General features: G+C 40.3%; 1 protein-coding gene across 12 annotated transcripts in view; it reads right to left on the bottom strand.

The window, feature by feature from the left end:
- CCDC91 (coiled-coil domain containing 91) overlaps positions 1-21154 on the bottom strand; it is a 519220-nt gene that overhangs the window by 492451 nt on the left and 5615 nt on the right. The window lies entirely within an intron of this gene.

Here is a 21154-nt window from a genome sequence, read left to right as displayed (position 1 = left end):
GCAAGAGAACAAAAGATCTGGGTGAGGTGTTTTTTTTTTTTAAACACATTGTTTCCCACCCCTCAAACCATGATGGGCTATAGAAAAAACAGCCCAGATTCCATAGTAAGCAAATGAAACTTCAAACTTAATGGAAAGCAACATCAAATAGCAAGATTAGTATTTTGAAATGCCCATGATTTCAGAAGAAGCACTGAAGTGGTGACAAATGCAAAAGAAATCACATTCTGGCATTTATATCAGTTTCACAAACAAGGAGGGTCAGAAACCATTGCAGTTCTTTGGTGACACACCTTGTTCTTGTGATTTTTTAGGACTATGAGGTATGAGACAACTCCCACAAGTCAATAAAGATACTCTCTATAGATATCTGGAAGGTAGCTAAAATTTGTAGTAATTACACCTGCCCACAGATCATAGAATAATAGATCCCGCTGCTAAAAGCCGGAGCAACCCTAACTAAATCATCCCAGTCAGGGTTCTCTCAAGCCAGGACTTAAAAACCTCTATGATGGCGATTCCACCACCTCCCTAGGGAACCCCTGCCAATGCTTCACCAACCTACTAATAAAACAGTTTTTTCTAATATCCAACCTAGACCTCCCACACTGTAACTAGAGACCCTTCCTCCTCATTCTACCATCTGTCACCACTGAAAACACTCTTTCCATCCTCTTCCCCTTCAGGTAGTTGGAAGGCTGCTATCAAATCCCCCATCACTCCTCTCATCGGTAGACTAAATAAGCCCAAAACCCTCAGCCTCTCTTCCTAAGTCATATGCTCCAGTCACCTAATCATTTTTGTTGACCTCTTCTGGACTCTCTCCAATGTGTCTATATCCTTTCTGTAAGAGGGAGCCCAGAATTAGACAATACTTGAGATATGACCTCGCTAGTGCCATATAAAAGGGAATAATCACTTCCCTAGATTTGCTAGCAGTGCTCCTAATAATGCACCCAGATATGCCATTAGCCTTCTTGGCTATAAGGGCACACTGTTGACTCATATCCAGCTTCTCATCCACTGTAATCCTCAGGTCCTTTTCTGCAAAACTGCTGCTTAGCCAGTCGCTCCCCAGCCTGTACAACACAGCTTGGGATTCTTCTGTCTTTGTGTTTTGTCTTTGTTGAATATCATCAGATTTTTCATGGCCCAATCCTCCAATTTGTCTAGGTCACTCTGGACCCCATCCCTACCCTTAAGCATATCTACCTCTCTCCTAACTTAAGTGTCATCCACGAACTTCCTGAGGATGCAATATATCCCCTTATCCAGGTCATTAATAAAGATAAACTTAAACAGCAAATGTCTGGTAGCACTTTATAGACTAACAAATGGTATCTTGAGATGTCATGGGCACAGCCGACTTCTTCAGATGACCAGAGTTTTGAGTTTAGGATGAACAGACCCAAAATAAATAGGAGAGAATGGAGAGGGAGTAAGGGGGGGGAAAGGAAGGGTACAGGAAACAAAGAGCAGAGGGTGCGAAAATATCAAAGGGAAAAACAAGTAGACAGAACTGGTAACCTATAAGCACCTATGGATTGGATAGTTAAAAAGCCGATAAAGATCATAAGATAACAATTAGATAGGAAGGGTACTAACACAAGAATCTACACAGACAAAGCTGTTGGCACCTTCATTGAATGTTAGGCTGATAATGTCCCAGACATCCGTTATCTCAATTGAGGAGGTCATCAGTGTGAGAACTGAATTTGTGCATGAATTGTAATTTGAACGCCTCTCTGTATTTGGCTTGTAGAATTCGTTTGTCACAAAGACAGCCACCTGGAGATCTTTTAAAGAGTGATTAGGTAGATATAAAGTGTTCTCCAACAGGTTTCTGTATGTTCCCTTTACATATATCTGATTTGTTTCCATTGATTCTTTCCCATAGGGACTGTCCAGTTTGTCCAATATATATTGCAGTGGAGCACTGCTGGCATAGATCAAATTACTGGACGTGCAGTTAAATGAGCCTTTGATTTCGTAGCTTCTGTTGGCTCCAGTGATGAATTCGCTTGTATAGATATGTGAGCAAAGTTGGCACCACAGCTGATTGCAGCGCTGGGTTCCTGGATGCTTATGATGTGGTTGTGTACCATCGTGACCGGAAAGAATTCGTTTCTGGTTGGGGGACTGTCTGTAAGCGAGAATAGGCTTTCTCCCAAGGCCTCTGACAGCGAGGGATCATTTTCCAAGATTGGTTGCAGATTGTGTATAATGCCTTGGAGGGGTTTGAGTTGTGGACTGTAGGTAAATGACAAATGGAATTATGTTATTTTCTCTTTTGGGTCTGTCTTGAAGTAGTTCATGTCTGGGTACTTTTTTGGCTCTGTCAATCTGTTTTTTCCACTTCTCCAGATGGGTATTTCAGTTTTAGGAATGCTCTATAAAGATCCTGTAGGTGTTTGTCTCTGTCTGTTGGATCGGAGCCAATCCAGGTGTATCTTAGGGCTTGGCTATATACAATAGATTGAGAAATGTGTCTGGGATGGAAGCTGGAAGTATGAAGGTAAGTGTAGCGATCGGATGTTCAACAAAGCCGGCCCCAGAAACCACCCTTGGGGCATGCTGCTTGAAACTGACTGCCAACCAAACATGTAGCCATTTAGCACTACCCATTGAGCCCAAAAATCCAGCCAGCTTTCTTATCTAGCTTACAGCTCATTTAGCCAATCCGTACTTCTTTAACTTGCTGGCTAGTCAAGGTATATCACATATATCGCCTTACCAATATCCACAAAGTAAGTTACCTTACCATAATAGGCAATCATAGAATACTAAAACTGCAAGGGACCTCAAGAGATCACCAAGTCCAGTCCCTTGCCCTGAGGGCAGAACCAAGCACCACACAGATCATCCCTGACAGGTATCTGTCCAACCTGCTCTTAAATATCTCCAGTGATGGAGATTCCACAACCTCCTGAGGCAATTTATTCCAGTGTTTAATCATCCTAACAGTTAGGAAGTTTTTCCTAATCTCCATCCTAAACCTCCCCTGTCGTACTTTAAGCCATTTGCTTCTTGTTCTATACTCAGAGGCCAAGATGAACAATTTTTCTCCCTCCTCCTTGGGATACCCTTTTAGATACCTGAAAACTGCTATCATGTCCCATCTCAGTCTTCTCTTTCCTAAATTAAACAAGCCCAATTCTTTCAGTCTTCCTTTACAGGTCATGTTCTCTAGACCTTTAATCGTTCTTGTTGGTTTTCTCTGGAACTTCTCCAATTTCTCCACATCCTTCTTGAAATGTGGTACTCTCAAATGGACACCATACTCCAAATGAGGCCTAATCAGTGTACGGATGTTAAAATGCGGTTAATTGACTAGTCGACTAGTGGATAGGAACTTCCACATTCCTCCTTTGAATGCAGGGGCTCTTGTACATTTCAAAGGAGGACTGCAGAACTCCACATACAGTAAGGAACTCCGCATACTCCATGCATCCTGCTGGGGCTCTTGTACATTTCAAAGGAGGAATGCAGAACTCTGCATACAGCCCAGAGCCAGCGAGAAGTCCTGCTGACTGCAGGCTGCATGCAGGTGCCTTCTTTGAAATGCACTAGCTGAGTGCCTATCAACTAGTCAAAAGACTATCCAATAAGCAAATGCTTATCAGACAGTCAACTAGTTTTTAACATCCTTAAATCAGTGCAGAGTAGAGAGTTAAGAATGACTTCTCACGACTTGCTCACAACACTTCTATCAATGCAGCCCAAAATCATGTTTGCCTTTTTGCAACAGTGTCACACTCCTGACTCATTTATCTTGTGGTCCACCATGACCCCTAGATCCCTTTCTGCAATACTCCTTCCTAGACAATCACTTCCTATTCTGTATGTGAGAAACTGACTGTTCCTTCCCAAGTGGAGTAATTTGCATTTGTCCTTATTCAACTTCATCCTATTTACATCAGACCATTTCTCTAGTTTGTCCAGATCATTTTAAATAATGACCCTATGCTCCAAAACACTTGCAACTCCCCCCAGCTTAGTATCATCTGCAAACTTAGTAAGCATACCCCTCCATGCCATCATCTAAATCACTGATGAAGATATTGAACAGAACCAGTCCCAAAACAGACCTCTGCAGAACCCCACCAGTTATGCCCTACTAGCATGACTGTGAACTGTTAATAATTACTCTGAGAATGGTTATCCAGTCAGTTGTGCACCCACCTTATAGTAGCCCCATCTAGGTTGTATTTCCCTAGTTTATTGATAAGACGATCTTGCGAGACTGTATCAAATATTTTACTAAAGTCTAGGTATACCGCGTCCAATGCTTCTTGCTTATCCACAAGGCTTGATAGCCTATTAAAGAAAGTTATCAGACTGGTTTGACATTATTTGTTCTTTACAAATCCATACTGGCTGTTACCTATCACCTTATTTTCTTCCAGCTATTTGCAAATGAATTCCTTAATTTCTTGTTCCATTATCTTACAAGACACAGAATTTTAACTGACTGGTCTGTAGTTTCCTGGGTTGTTCTTTATTTCCCTTTTTATAGATGGGTACTATATTTGCCTTTTTCCAGTCTTCTGGTATCTGTCCCAACTTCCACAACTTTTCAAAGATGTTGGTTGGTCAGGCATCACTTGTCCTTGGTGAATCCTTGTTAATGCTGTGAGTGGTCGCGATTAAACAAACCGACCCCTTCCCTTGGGTTCACTAGGACTGTGCAGAACTCTGGTCTGCCCCCTTGCTTACCTGGGAAGTCGTCAATAAATTTAGACCAAGTACCAATTTGTGTTTTAATTAATGAGCATAACTTTACCGATATTGCCACTTAATGAATAACAAAGTTAAAAGATAACAGCTAAGAATTAAAAGAAAATGAATAAAAAAAATACACAAAAAGCAAATTGTTTCTGCTAGCATGATTACAAGGATACTTAGTGACATCAGCTAACTTGTTATGTAGTTTAATTTCTTCTAGATTAATTTTTTTTAAGAACTGCAACTATGAGGATCCTTGAACTTATAGCTTATCAATATTACTTTGTTTTTCTTGATTTTTTTAGAATCTTTGTGTTATATTTGACTCTTTTTGTATGTTACTCAAGAGCTAGCGAATGAGATGAAGCTCTTGTAATTAGATGCAAGGAATTTTTTCTTCTTACACCAAACTTGGTGTATTGTTGAAGAGCTAGAATCTCAGATGAGGATTTTTACTCTTACAAGTTTTACTGCTTATCCTAAATTATCATGTTTCCTAACACATTTCCTAATACACTCCTTCTTAACAGCAAACCTTCTCAACAGCTAAAAGACAATTCATGTAGTCTGTGGTTAGGCTACTTCCTCTTAAACATAGCTGTCTGTGCTTTTGCTACAGAATTAATTTTAAAGAGCTGCTAAGCATACATGACAGTTAACTGTTCCTGGTCACTTTCCCCTGTTCCAAATGCTTCTAAATTGATTCCTTGAGAGTCCCCTCCATGATTTTTCAAGGGACTGAGATGAGGCTGAGTGTTGTATAGTTTCTTAGATTCTCCTCCTTTCCTTGTTTTAAAAAAATGGGCACTACATTTGTCTTTTTCCAATCATCCAGGACTTCCCACCTTCTCCCCCCCACCCCAATCATCACAAGTTTTCAAAGATAATGGCTAATGGCTCTGCAATCCCATCAGCCAACTCCCTCAGCTGCAGTAGAACTGGTCCCATGGATTTGTGTCTATGTCAAACTGTAAATCAGAGCTCCATTCCACTCTGCCAGCTCAAATGAGAGACAGAGAGAAGGTATCTTTCTTCTGGCCCACTAGAGGATATGAAAGGTTCTGGCTCAATATCTAGTCATCCTGTATTTGCAAGTCAGAGGCAACTACTGCTGTGTTTTTATTTAGGAGTGTCTCCTGACGCAGAGTTGAAAGTTGTAGAGAAAAGCAGTCTAAACTAGGTGTTCTCAATGACAGATCTGGGGTTTCTAGGGTGCCACAAGCAGGTTTCATAGGTCTTAACCTGCTCTTAAAGCATGGCTGGACCTCCAAATGAAACCAAAGAAGGTGTAAGTGATATGGGCCTGAGCACACCCTCCTAAAGTATCAATGAGCTACAATGCTTCCTGGAGTTGACTTTTGTAGACACTTCATCTCCAGGTTTTCAGTCCAAATTGCCCCACTGATCATACTTTTCCACAAAACCACCACCTCCACCTGATCTCCAGAGGCCCAACAAGCATTCAATTAGCTCAATGTTGACACTTATTAACATGCCTTTGATGTCGACCACGGAGCGTCCAGACTACTGCGCTGAGCTGACAAACAGCTGATTGGCTCAGCGAGGCAGCCATGTAAATTTAAATGAAGCGGCGATTATTTAAATCGCCGCTTCATTTTCCTATGCCGGGTAGTCTAATCTACATGCCTCTGTCGCCAGAGGCATGTAGTCTAGACATAGCCACACACCTCATTTAGAACCGGGAGGGTAACAGCCTTTTGTAAGTTTTATATCATTCTGTAACATTTCAACTACTTTAAGATGTTTCAAGGTGGACACCAAAAATTGAGGTGCATAAAATCTTTATAGACTTTTTTAAAAATCTTGCTTTTTGGAATTATTAGTCAGGTACAAAAGGGTAAGCACATCTGAAGCACTTTTCTTCCACCTGGAAAACAGTGTGTCTATCACCATTACACTTTTTTTTTTTAACTTGAGCAGAAGACTAAGAACTTACTGTTCATAACCATGTGAAGAAAAGCACCTCTGATTTTTCTCATCTAAATAAAAGTCCAATCTACTCAAACATATATAATTAAAGCCTTCATGTATTACATTTAAAAGATCTCAAAATAATCACATTTCAAAACCTGGGTCCCTAATAAGCAAACTCCGCCAATTTGCTTTTTGATGGAATTCACCCTAGTTTGTTTGAACTGATACTATTTCATAGAACACTTGAAACTTGTATGCTTTGACTACTGAATTCCAGGAATGGGAAAACTTTGAGAACAGATGTGGACCCGTCCATGATTTAAAAAAAAAAAAAAATCTGGCAATGCTAAAGGACATATATTTTGCTACCATTAGGCTTCAAATTCTAAAGGTTACATAAACCTGTCAACCAAAAATCATATCTAGTAATTGTGTGACCCTAGATCTTGTTATCATTTGAAAAAATCCATAATGTGTGCTTGGCCGCAGCTATACTGCATTGCTAAATTATGTCTTTCTGTGGATATATGGAAGTATTTAGGGAATTTCCTAATGTCTTTAGTCTTCTGCAAATAGAATGTTAGTGTTCTTCTAACACATCGCATATGCAGAATCCGTCTCCTGTTGTCACAAAGTGGGTTTGGGAAAAACAGGAAGATGGATCTTTTGAGTCGTTGTATGGAAAATACAAAGGGGTAGGAAGAAACCTGAGATATGGCCCTAGAGTTTGTCTTTTAAAAAGGAAATGACCATCACTCCTACATGTGTCTTCACGTGCACATGTAGAAGACACCAAATTGCCATGGACTCAAAAGGAGGTCTAGTCAAAGCCCGGAGAACTAGGTTAAGATCTCAGGCTGGAGCCAGTGGTGTCACACATGGGAAGAGATTCCCAGTGTCCTTAAGGAATCAAAGCATCAGCAGGTGAGTAACCACTAAGTATTTATCTATCCGGTCACGGAAGGACATTTTCATAGCAAAATGTACCTTAATGGAACTGAGTGACAGTTTTGCTCTCTTGAGGTCTAAAATGCCATGTACAATTAGAGGGAGGGAAGAGGAGATTGGGTCTAAGTTCAGATTAACAACAACTTGGAATTGTTTCCATTTGGGGGGTAAGTATATTAAGTGGTCAACTTTGGCTGTGCTGCAACACCTGTTTTAGCTCAGAGAATTCTGCCTCTAAGCCTTAGAACTAAGATGGAGCCACACATGCATGTGAAGGATTCGGAGACTGGGATAAAGGAGCAGGGCTTTGTTTTGAAAGATCAACTGAGAAATCAGCCAAAGAAGAAAAGAAAGTCATATAACCTGACATGGATGGTTAAAGGAGTCCAACTCATCTTGGCCAAAAGGTCCAACCTACCAATGCCAAAAGTGTAGATGACTACAGGATTAACTCATCAGACTACTTACAGCAATTGGGCACTTACAGCAACTCAGACAAAAAAACAAAACACATTTTTAAATGTGACTATATCACATAAAGATAGATATTTACAAACTCCTATGTGTTTTGAAAACATGTCCCTATTAACTGAGTAGTCTTATTATAAATTAATAGTAATTATATCTGCCTAATTGCTTCTAAATTCTTTTTCGGGATAACAAGAATAAAAAGAATAAAAAGAAAACACAAAAATATACTTGCAAAGTAGTGCAACAATGTCTAAAGAAAAAATAATTTAGATTCCTATTGCTAAAATTAGAAAACTGAGAAAATTGTAAATAGGTTGGCAATACATTTGACAAAGCATGAGACTAGGGATGTTAAATTTCAATTCATCAACTAATTGAGTAGTCTATAAGGAGGGGTGCTTGCTATTCCACTGTGGCTCTTGCATCTCTCCCTTTGAAATATACAAGAGCTCCAATAGTAGGGATGCCTCTGCCTCCTCTGTACCCCGCAAAAATGGTACTGGGGGAACCAGCTTTCAAGCTGGCTTTCCACAGCACCAGCACCTGCTCTCACCCCTTGCTGCCTCTCTCTGATAGAGGTAGCAAGGGCAGGAGAAATGACTATTCAAGTGACTTCTCAACTACCTGATAAGCTTCTGTTTATCAGGTAGTCAACTAGCCGCTTACATCTCTACACGAGACCATCATAAAAATCAACAGCAGATAATAAAGTTCAGTGCTTTCCACACCAACTTGTCATAAGTGCCTAAAAATGACTTTTAAAAAAAACTGGATGTTTTTGTCGTCTTGGGCCAGGAATACTCATTTTACCACCAGCAACTTATTAAACCAAAATGTATGTTGACCATGATTTGTATATCAGCACAGAAATCACTTTAGAAGCACTGCATTATTTTCATTTCAGAAGTTGTATCCTATGGAAAGTCCATTTAAAAGCTCAACTGGCAAGAGTATGCTAAAATATTGTTTTCCCTTCAAAAACTACACGATTCCAACCCACAGAGACAGGATTTCCAGTTTATTTCTCTATACCCACATCTACTAAACACAAAATTATAACATAGAAAAAGCATTGTTAAAGTTGCAGGAACAGTAAACCTCTAGTGAAAAGAAATTTACTGTAGCACACTGTTCTTGATAAGCTAAAAACCCCACAGTCCCATACCCTACAATAAACACAAGATACTTTAACTGAGAAATTGATTAACATATAAAGTTAACCAATATTCAAACAAATCCATAGAGAATATTATTCTAGGGATACTAAAATGCATTTAATTATGTAAACCTGTAACCGATGAAAAATTCAGTGGTTACACAGAGATGGGGGGGAGGGGCGTCTCCCACCTGTCCCCCTTACTGATGCCCCTGATACAGAGGCAGCAGCGGCGGACAGAGGGCAGGCATGCAGCATGCATGCACAGGGAGCCAGCTTTTAAGACAGCTTCCCATGCATACCAGGAGTCTATGTGTAGTTGTGATGGTTAACCAATGAGCACAGGCTCCTTGGTTAATGATGTACACAGTTCCTTTCATATGCCTATACTATTCCAATCTTTTCCAAAATTAATGAAATCAGTTCTAGCAATGTATCCATCCCTTCAATGAAGCAATCACCAGCATTATGTTTCGTAAGAAAAATTCAACCCCCCCACTGCCACACAACATATTATACCAAAGTGTATTATACCCAAATCCATAGGTCCGAATTTAATGCATCCGCAAGGACTGAGAGAGTTGGCAAATGTCATTTGTACAGCCTTTGGCCATTAACTTTGAAAACTCGTGGAGATCGGGACAGATCCCAAATGATTGGGAAAAGGCAAATGTAGTGCCCAGCTTTTAAAAAAGGAAAGGAGGACAATCTAGGGAACCAAAGGCAAATCAGCCTTACCTCAGTGCCCCCCCCAAAAAAAAAAAAAAAAAAATCAGAGGGGATCCTCAAGGAAACCATTTGGAAGCACTTGGAAGAGGAGAACGTGATCAAGAATAGTCAACATGGATTCACCAAGGGCAAATCATTCCTGAGCAACCTGATTAGCTTCTATGATGAGGTAACGGTCTCTGTGGACATGGGGAAGTCAGTGGATATGATATACCTTGACCTTAGCAAAGCTTTTGATACTGTCTCCCACAATATTCTTCCCTGCAAGTTAAGAAAATATGGATTGGATAAATGGACTGTAAGGTGGATAGAAAGCTGGCTAGATTACTGCCCGTTGGGCCTGACAATCAACGGCTTAATGTCAGGTTCGCAGTCGGTTTCAAGCGGAGTGTCCCAAAGATCAGTTCTAGAGCCGGTTTTATTCAAAATCTTCATTAATGACCTGAATGAGGGGATGAATTGCACCCTCAGCAAGTTTGCAGATGACACTAAACTAGGGGGAAAGGTAAACATACTGGAGGACAGGCATAGGGTCCAGAGTGACTTAGACAGGTTAGAGGATTGGGCCAAAAGAAATCTGATGAGGTTCAACAAGCACGTGTGCACAGTCCTGCACTTGGGACAGAAGAATCCAAAGCACTGTTACAGGCTGGGACCGACTGGCTAGGTAGCAGTTCAGCAGAAAAGGACCTGGGGATTACAGTGGATGGAAGCTGCATATGAATCAACAGTGTGTCCTTGTAGCCAAGAAGGCTAATGGCCTATTGGGGTGTGCATTAGGAGAAACACTGCCAGCAGAGTTAGAGAAGTGATTATTCCCCTTTATTTGGCACTAGTAATGCCACATCTGGAATGCTGCGACCAATTCTGGGCCTCCCACTACAGAAAGGATGTGGACACACTGGAGAGGGTCCTATGGAGGGCAACCAAAATGATTAGGGGGCTGGAGCACTTGACCTATGAGGAGAGACTGATGTATTTGGGCTTATTTAGTCCACAGAAGAGAAGAGTGAAGAGGAATTTCATACCAGGTTTCAACTTCCTAAAGGGAGATTCCAAAGAGGATGGAGAGAGGCTGTTCTCAGTAGAGACGGATGGCAGAACAAGGAGCAATGGTCTCAAGTTTTAGTGGGGAAAGTCTAGGTTGTATATTAGGAAAAACTATTTCACTAGGAGGGTGATGAAGTACTGGAATGGGTTACCTAGGGAGGAAGTGGAATTTCCATCCCTAGAGGTTTTTAAGTCTTGGCTTGACAAAGCCCTGGCTGGGAGGATTTAGTTGCGGTAGGTTCTGCTTTCGGCAGGGGGCTGGAGTCGATGACCTCCTGAGGTCTCTTCCAGCCCTATGATTCTATGAAGCAAAGTTTCAATAACACTACATAGAATTTTGTATTATTTCCTGAAAGTGATGAGACTTTGTGTTTGTTTGTATTGTTTAGAACCATTCTAATGCAAATTTAAGAACTAGGTATATAATCAGCTACCATTATGTAGTACTTATTTACTAAACACAGTTATTTCAGAATTCACAATCTGATTAGGAGCCATGGGGATATTTTTCTATTCTTTAAAACGGGCCACAAGTGACTTTTCCCGCTAATATGCAGAAATGATTTATCAAAGAACTATGATTTTTAAACTATGCACTAGTTAAAACGATGAAATTTTTCAGATAATTGGAAAAGTCTCAACAGAAAAGTGTCAGCACTATAGCAAATGGTAGATTTTAAAACAAAATCAGAATTGTAATCAGGGTCTTGAGGTGTATTTTCCCAACTTACTCTCATATTACATGCCAGTTCTCCTATTCCTAAACCATTGAAAAATAATTATCGATTGTAGATGGTTATTTAGATAAATAATTATGTAGATTGTTAGAGTTAGCATTAGTCACCAAAAAAAACCTAGTTTTTCTGACAAGATTTGGGGGGGGGGGGGTAGTTTTTATTCCAGAGCCTGTAGAAGCAAGGTTTTGGAGTGCTCTTGCAGGCGTCCAACTCCTGCATTCGTCGTGCCAGAGTGGGGAACAGCCTTGACAGGCCGCCAGGACCATTGCCAGCCCCCGAGGACAGGCCTGGTCCACTGAGACCGCTTCCACTGCCCGAAGACCTGCCGAGGCCTCCGGGACCCAATGACTGGAACGGTCCATCCAGGCCCCTGCCAGAGCCAGAACCAGTGGACACACTGCCAGCACCTTTGTCCTCAGATGACCCTGAAGAGCAGCACCCGAGCCAGGTAGGAAATTTGTCGGCTCTCCTCCAGCTAGGAAACTCCGACCCCTGCCCGGCTGGAACCCAGCCAGAGCCTTAAACTGTTATCAAACCACCACGGTAAACTTTTGTCTTTCTGCCCCATCCTGACCAAGGGCTGGGCCTTATAAACTGCTTGTTCTAGACTGTGACATTGCAATTGCCTTTTAAGGGGGCAACAGAGAGGGTCAGTGCTGCCTCCCGCTGACGTGGATGCTTTACGTGGATGTAGCTTTTGCTACAGTTCAAAAGCGGAAGCCCAGCAAGGACCGCAGAGCCAGCAGGGGACTGGCCCCACACTCCCTGCAGCACATGAGCCTTTGAAATGTACAAAAGCCCACTGAGGCTCTTGTACATTTTAAAAGCAGAAGCCCCGCAGGGAGTGAGGAACCAGCAGGGGACTCCCCCACTGGCCCCACGTACCCTGCAGCATCTCAGCCTTTGAAATGTACAAGAGCCCTGCCAGAGCTCTTGTACGTTTTAAAAGCAGAATTGCAGCAGAACCAGCAGTCGTGGAGACTGCTTCAGTCCCCACACAAGCAGTTTCTGCTGTGCCTCTACCACCGTTGTCCCCTGCAGAGACAGTGCTGGGGTAAAACTGGCTTTTAAGATGGCTCCCCTCCATCACTGGCTCCTGCTCTCACCTCTTGCTGCCTCTCTCTGATAGAGACAGTGGGATGGGGGATTAGCTGCATCACTAGTCAGCCATCCAATAAGCTTATGCTTATCGGACAGTCAACTAATTGCTTACATCCCTAGTAGAAACAGACGCGGAACTGATTGAGCAGCATATTCCAGAACACTTGAGGTCTGAGTATAGCCTTCCTTGATTTGAAATTTACTATACCATTCTCTCATTAGAAGGGAAAACTTATGACCTACTGCCATCATAGGAGAGACCCAAATTGGGAATACCTGTAAGTAAGACAGGCGTGTGTGCAAAATGTAAACAGTTCAACAAAGAAATGAAAGGCCTGGTTGCCCAAATAAAACAATGAGAAGTGTTCCTTCTCCAGAGAGACTGTGTTGAAGAAGATGAAAAGAATGTGTATGAACATTCAGGATCTTCAGGTTGGTAAGCTTTCTTACTGCAGGAATAGTCCAGAAGGAAGACAGGCAGTCCTTAAGTATGAATTCTCATATTTGAACAAAAAAAATATAGTTGTTACTGTATCGTACTATCCTTTTTGATGCAGTTGTAAAAAAAAAATAAATAGCTGAAATAGGCAGATTTTCCTTTCACAATTTCACCTTTAAAGTCACTCTCAGTGTCAGGGAACGCAATGATAATAATAAGTAAATAACTGCATTGACTTATTTTGTTTAGGAGAATAAATCCTCCTCAACATAAAGGATTCTAAAGACTATCCACCTTCAAGATCACAATCATTTTCTATAATTTCAGAGTTATCTGCCAATGATAGTGTTTCAGTCACATCACATACATGACATAGCAACAGTATATCACCCATACCAAAAAGAAAAAACTCCATCTTGCAGAAACAATCAGATAAGTTTGTGATAAGAACCAGCAGATTACAAAAAAAAGTAAATGATAAAAGTTTTTTAAGCAACAAACTCTCCTTTCCATATGATTGAGAACCCACACTTCATAAAAATGCTTCAGTCATTAAAACCAGGATACAATTCACCCAACAGAACAGGTGCCGCAGGCACATTGCTGGACAAAGTATATCAAAGAGAAATTGAGCAGTGTGCAAAAAGTCTCAAGAGTAAAATTGCTAACATGAGTCTTGATGGATAGAGCAATGTCCACAATGATCCCGTTTCATGCGCTTGTGTGACAACAGAAGGTACTGTCTTCCTTACAGAATCAATAGATAAATCAGGAAATGCACACGCAGCAGAATACGTACAAGTAGCAGCAGTAAAAGCCATAACTAGCTATGGAAAAAAAATTCAAGTGTACGGAGTTTGGTCACAGACAATGACACAAATATACTCAAGATGAGAAGAAATTTAGAAGAGAGAGTCAAGTCAGTCCCAAGCTAGTCACATATAGCTGCAATGCTCATTTGAGCCCAGGCTCGCCTTAGGCAGCCCCAGCCCCAGTTGCAACATGAGGACTGGGGAATGCTCCAGCCAAGCTGGAGCAGTCCCCTGCCTGGGATCCTGCTTCAGTCGGTTAACCATTTAAAAGCTGGATACACCTAGCATTTAACTGGTTAACTGATCAACTGGGATTTAAACATCCCTACCTCAGAGCTAAGGGCGAACCATTCAAGAAATATGTTTGCTGATAATGTTTTAAGGAAAAAAATCACACCAGTGGAAATCACTTAAGACTTGCCTTCAGAGATGTTGAAGTGATAGTCTCACTTTACAGCAGCAGAAGAAGCTACTGCTGCTGAGAGAAAAATTTCTTCCTTTGGATTAATTCACTCCAAATTGAGAAATCATTTGGGGCCTGACAAAGTAGGAGAGCTTTCTTTTTCTTTTCCAAATTATAAACAAACAGGAAAATAAATGACTGAATTAGCTGCAGAAGTCAGTTTTAGGTTTCTCAAGTTGACCTAGCTGAGTCAATTTAAATGAAATTTAAAAATTAACTGTTAAAAACAAATTTTAACAGAGACAAACCTGATTTTTTTAAAAAAATTAAATGTATAACTAAATTCATATGCTTGTTTTGTTAAAATGTATATTTCTATCTATTAGTACATTGGGCTCCTAATGGAGCATAGGGCCTCCACAGTCATTCTCCATCTGATGCGATCCTTAGTGATAGTCTTGATTTGATCCCATGTTAAGCCAGCTGCTTTTACTTAGTCCAGGCAGCTTTGATGCCAAGTTTGTTTGGGACGTCCCCTTTTCCTCTTTCCCTTTGGATTCCATTCTAACGCTTGTCTCATGATACATTCCTCACAGTCCTTACGCAGGATGTGGCCTGCCCATCGCCATTTTCTTTTCTTAATCTGGACCTCTATTGGTTTCTGATTTGTTGTGGTCCACAAGGTTTCATTTGGCATTCTATCATATCACTTTAGCTGGAGAATGTGTCTAATGCATTTATTGACAAATGTCTGAATTTTCTTAGTGTTGCACTGAACAACGCACCATGCCTCTGAGCCATACAGCAAAATGTATTTTTGATGAGAAAAAAAATCCAGTAGAACGTTGTTGTTTTAGTTAAATAAAACAATGTAAATATCTGTCTGGTGATGTTCTCCTCCTAATACAACATGGCAAGAAAATTCTCCAAATATTAATGATTACCCTGTTGAACTGGAGACAGTACACTTCCCATCAACTTCATAAATATCTGCTTCCACTTACCTTTGGTAAATGAAATAACCAATCATTCATTTTCTGATATAGTGTAAAACTAATCTGAAAAATTTAAAATAAATCATTATTTTAAAATGTAGTGTGTACTTTGTAAAAATGAAACCTGCATCTATCTCTGAGTTGTGAAGAATATGTATTAAGGTAATAACCAACAAGAATGCATTTTTCTGCAGAAAACCATTATTAAATTGAGTCTTCCTACTAGTGATTTAAATCATTATTTAAATCAAATCCATCCTGGTGATGTCATTATATTCATAAATACTTCTCTCTGCTGAAGTGATTTGTGTTTCACTGGTAGAAAAAGTTAAAAACTGAATCATCTTTTATCGCAAGGGTGCACAATAAGCGGCCCATGGACTGGATAGGATTTTCCAGGATTCCCAATTAGGAGGTCACCAGATACTGTATTTCCCTGTGCACCTGCCAAGTGCAGCCACTCACAGCTCCTGTTGGCTGTGGTTCACTGTTCCTGGCCAATGGGAGCTATAGCAACAGTACTCATCCGCATCCAATAAAACAAGTTTCTACTGTATCACAGATCAGATCCTTCCCACAATATCCTTACTGCAACATGCACCATAAGCACAAATCTAATGAGAGAAAACACAAAACAGACTTCATCTATACATGAGGCATTATAGAGCTAGTCTATAATTCAAATGTAATTCAAACATCAGAATTTATTTCTCTCTGGTACAGGTTGAACCTCTCTAGACCATCACTCTCTGAAATTTGAGTGCAAATATTTTTTTCCACCAAAAATATGCAAATTCTGAACAACCAAATTATCTGAAATTTTGGGTTGAGTTGGCAAATAGTGTCTGTCAAATGTCAAAATGTCCTTTTTAATTTGTTTGTTTCTTTCACAAATAAGTTTCATTTTGGAATTCCCTTATTTTAAAAACATTTAGCCTCCCAAAACATTTTGTTCAATCCCAAACAAATTTTTCAACTCTTCATTCCATTAAAAAAAAAAATCTGAAAAGTTTGTGTTTTGGTTCAAACTTCAAGTGAATGTTTTGATTTTTCAAGTAGGCAACCAAACTGAAAGAGTTAATTACTAAGCTGAAGTCACAACTTGACCTGCTACATTTCCACTGCATTTGGGATGTTAAATTTCAATTAATTAACTAATCAAATAGTTTATTGGATTTCCATTGACTATTTGATTAGTCGATAAGGACTAGTGCAGCGTTCCACCTCTGAAATATACAAGAGCCCCAGGAGGGGCTCTTGTGCATTTCAAAGATTGAAACGCCACATAGAGCCCAAGGTCGGGGGGGGGGGGTGGGCTGCATGTGGGTGCTTCTGCTTTAAAAAGAGTCCCACAAGGACTCTTGTACATTTCAAAGACTGAAACACCGTGTGGAGACCAGGGTCAGCGGGGTACTGAGTCCTCCGCTGGCCTCAGGCTCCATGCAGCACTTCATCTTTGAAATGTACACGAATCCCCAGTGGGACTCATGTACATTTCAAAGTTGGAGCGCAGCAGCATACAGCCCTACCCAGCATTTCAATCTTTGAAATGTACAAGAGCTCCCACTGGGCCTCTTGTACATTTCAAAGCGAAAGCACCACATGACGCCTGGGGTCAGTGGGGGACTCCCTGTTGGCCCAGGCTCCATGCAGCATTTCAATCTTTGAAATGCCGCTGTGCCTCCTCCCCCTCCCATGGAACTAGAGGGAAACCAGCTTTTAAGCTGGCTCCCCCAGCACCTTTTTCCTCTTTCCTCCCCCTCCCTTTATGATAGAGGCAGCAACGATGGGGAAGTGACTAGGGTGCCGACTATCTGACAAGCCTTTGCTTATCGGATAGTCAGCTAGTCGCTTACATCCCTATACTGCATTATTAGCTACAGCATCAGCAGCACTTTATACCCTCCTAGCTAGTTCAAACTTGCAGTGCCAATAATTTGAGCTAGTGTTGTGTGTGGATAAGAGTCAGGTTAAAAACAAAACTCAAAATGTACAGCTTAAGCTAACAATGTAATCAAGACAAGCCACAGAAGTGAAGAGCAGTGCATGTCAATGCATAATTAACACAGTGCTATGTAAAAAATAGGATGGACCACCCCAAGTCCTCTTCAAGTCTCATCATATTGGTTATATGTCCAATTTTATTTTTACTGGATATCACAGTTTTTGTACTCTGATTAGAAAGCAGTATCGTCCAGAAAGCATTTATTTAGCTCTTCTTGTATGTAGAAGCCAAGTTGTAACAAGCTGTTTACTCTATAAAGTAGATAAATGAAGAGTACTTAACTTTGTCCTTTTCTATGCTTTCATGCATAGACGGATGTATAAACAGTAATGCAATCAAACCTTTACGGTTAAATATCTTTTGAGATGTTCCAACTTGCCCAAAGACAATGGTATTATTCATTTACATGTCACCACGTATACAAGTATGTTCATGGGCTTAAAGTGGAACAGTTGTGGAAGCCAACTCAAGATCACTATCTTCAGTCCAGATGAACTAATAATCATTAGTATTCCAGTAGTATTTAATGTATTTCATCTGAAGAACTGAGTTGTACCCACGAAAGCTCATGATACAAGTTACATGTTTTGTTAGTCTTTAAGGTGCTAACAGACTGTTTAAGTTTTTCCAGTTACAGACTAACTCAGCTATACCCTGAAGCTTTTATTCCAGTAGTATCCACCCTGAATTAAGAGCAATCCATAAGAACTGACCTATAATTTAAGAAAACAAAATATACAAAAAAAGGCAAGAGACACACAAATCAAACATACACAATCACATACTTTTTCAAAAAACAAGGAAAATAAATTATCCTTAAGAGTGTCTCAACTTAGTCAAAATTAGTAAGGTAATTTCTAGAAATTATGACAAAAGTTGTCTTGAGAATATATTTTATATTGATGCTTCAAATATATTTCAAAGTTTGAGTAAACAGGTTTGAACAGATGATCCCTATTACAATGTGGCACTGGGCCAACTATCCAAAATCAGCACATTAAGAGAAGTCCCTACATAAACTCACCATCACCCAATGGAAATATAGGCAACTGTCCCAGCAACAGGTCACAGAAAAATACTAATTTTGAGGGATAACAAGATGCTTTTCCTAAGAATTTGCTTGTAAGTCATCCTTTCCCACCTCAACATGCACACATACTTGCTTCCAAAGAACAAAAATTATTAATATTTTTGGGGTTTCCACCCCACCTGCAACTGATCTATGGCCCACTAGGTAGCTGCAGATTGCTGGCTGATCACATGATGCTGGCTCTCCATTTCTACTGGAGCTATAGCTATGTAAAATGAAACCATGTTTTCTGTAAGCTGTATATGTACTGTCCAGTAATTAACAGCTATTAGCTACTTTTTCCAGGCTTTTCCCCCCCTCAATAACCTACTGACAACTGATTCATCTAGAGAAAAGAAAGCAAGTTATCCTTCCTGTGATTATTTTTCTCATTTGTTTTACTCAGTTTATAAATTAAGAACAAAAGTATTCTCTTAAACTTGGCTTGACTTTTTTGAAAGAATGTCAGCATGACAGTTAGAATTAAGGTGAAACTTATATCACTTAGTATGTATAGTGCCATTATGATGATTTGAAAGCCCAACCCAAAGAAACAGATAACCATAATCATTTAAATAATACTTCTTACTTCTATATACTACTTACTCTGAGGGCACATCTAGACTGCCCGCAGCTTTCAAAAGAAAAAAAAATCCTTTTAAAAAAAAAAACCCTCCTTCAATTTGGCACAGAGGGTTTTTTTCCCCCGAAAGAACTGCATCAAGACTGCTTTTATTTTTTTCAAAACATTTTTTTCTTCCAAAAATGGGATCAAAAGCCGCGGGCAGTCTAGACGTGCCCTGAGAATCCAAAAGAGATGTATTAATATTAGGATTCATCAGTTCCATAAGCCCTGTTTCCATGTTTTGAAAAGTTTACAAAATGACCCCCTTCTTGCCTGATGCCAGTATGTAAGACTACTCAGAGTCCTACAAGCAAGATCCAGGTACAAAGTTCTCACATCCAGCTGATGGGAAAGTGTAGAAGTGCTAGAAATTCTACCAGATGGCTTTTCTAAAACATTGCTTAGGAACTTCATCTGTTTAATAAGCTTCTACAAAGTAGATGTAATAAATTATCAAGTCATAATTCAAAATGCCTGGTGTGGTTCCTGATAGGGATGTTAAATTTTGAGTAACTGGCTAATAGAATAGTTGATGCAAGTTGCATTGACTATTTGATTAGTCAATACGGCACCTCCTCCTTTGAAGTGGGGCAGTCCCTCACTGGCCCTGTGCTCCCCACGGCATTTCAAAGCAATAGCGCTGCATGGAGCCCCGGGCTCCACATGGTGCTGCCATTTTGAAATGCAGCATGCAGCCTGGTGACACCCCAGCTGGCCCTGTGCTGTACGCAGTGTTTCAAAGTGGCAGTGCCACGTGGAGCCCGGGGTCTGGCCCCAGGCTCCACTTAGCGCTGCCACTTCAAAGTACTCCCTCCTCTTCCCTCCCGCCCCCACTGCCTCCTTCTGATAGAGGCAGCCCAGGTCAGGAAGGGGGAACAACTAGTTGACTCAACTATCCAATAAGCATTTGCTTATCAGAGTCTACTAAACAACTCTTCATTCCCATCCCTAATTCCTGAGAGGGATATTTTAAGTCTGCTTCTCTGAAGGTACCATTTCAAGAAGATTCACACTGCTAATTCCCTAAGATGAGACAAGCAGAAATCCTCAAGGTCTAAACAACTGTTGGTCCACAAGGTGAGCAGTAGCAGAATGGAATCTAAACCAACCCCCAACTTATGTAGACTCACATACCCATGCAACTCTGCGAGTTTAACCATTTTTCCTCCAAGTCAGTTTCTTACTGAGCTGGAGGCACAGTATTCCCAAATAAGCCACTAAAATAAAACAAAAGATTGAAACAAAACAAAAAAAACCAATTGATTCACCAAAAAAGACACACACTCCACCACCACACATATACCACACACAAAAAACAAAGACTTCTGTCAAACTCTGAAATGACTGTGCAAGTGAATAGGAATCATATTGTAATGAAATCTGAAGTCTTAAGGGAAGATAAAAGCATTTCTCCAAGATTCTCAGTTCTGGAGATCAGGTCCAGTGGATAAAAGGATGTTCAAGAGTAAAATTAAATGAAAATAAAACTCCAAGAGAAAGTAATAATAAGGCCAATGACAAAAAGATTTTCTGTATTTATTTTGGAAACACTGCAAAAGGAGAAAATACTTCCTTCATAAATCTATATGTTACACTGGTTGCATAAATGATGACAGCAAATACAAACCACCCATAAATTTAGCTGTTCTAAAAGAAACAAATGTATGACAGAATGGACTGATCTCATTGGCTGTGTAAGAGATGATGACACACTAGGAATAAGACTCCTTATGTAAGAAACTTGAGTTCAAAAGGCATTTCAGCAGCAACACATTAACACTCCAGGATGGAGGGAGCTTTCAAATATTGACCTTTTTTCAAATGCCAAACCCTGCATGAACCTAACAATACAACACACTGACTTACAACCATCCATACTTACAACCAACCTCCCATTAATCCCACTATAATATTTTCGAGTTGAGAACTATGTATGTCAAGTTTTTCGAACAGC

The sequence above is a fragment of the Pelodiscus sinensis genome, chromosome 1 (assembly GCF_049634645.1).
Source record: "Pelodiscus sinensis isolate JC-2024 chromosome 1, ASM4963464v1, whole genome shotgun sequence".
NCBI lineage: Eukaryota > Metazoa > Chordata > Testudines > Trionychidae > Pelodiscus > Pelodiscus sinensis.
This window is presented reverse-complemented; position numbering and strand designations above follow the sequence as displayed.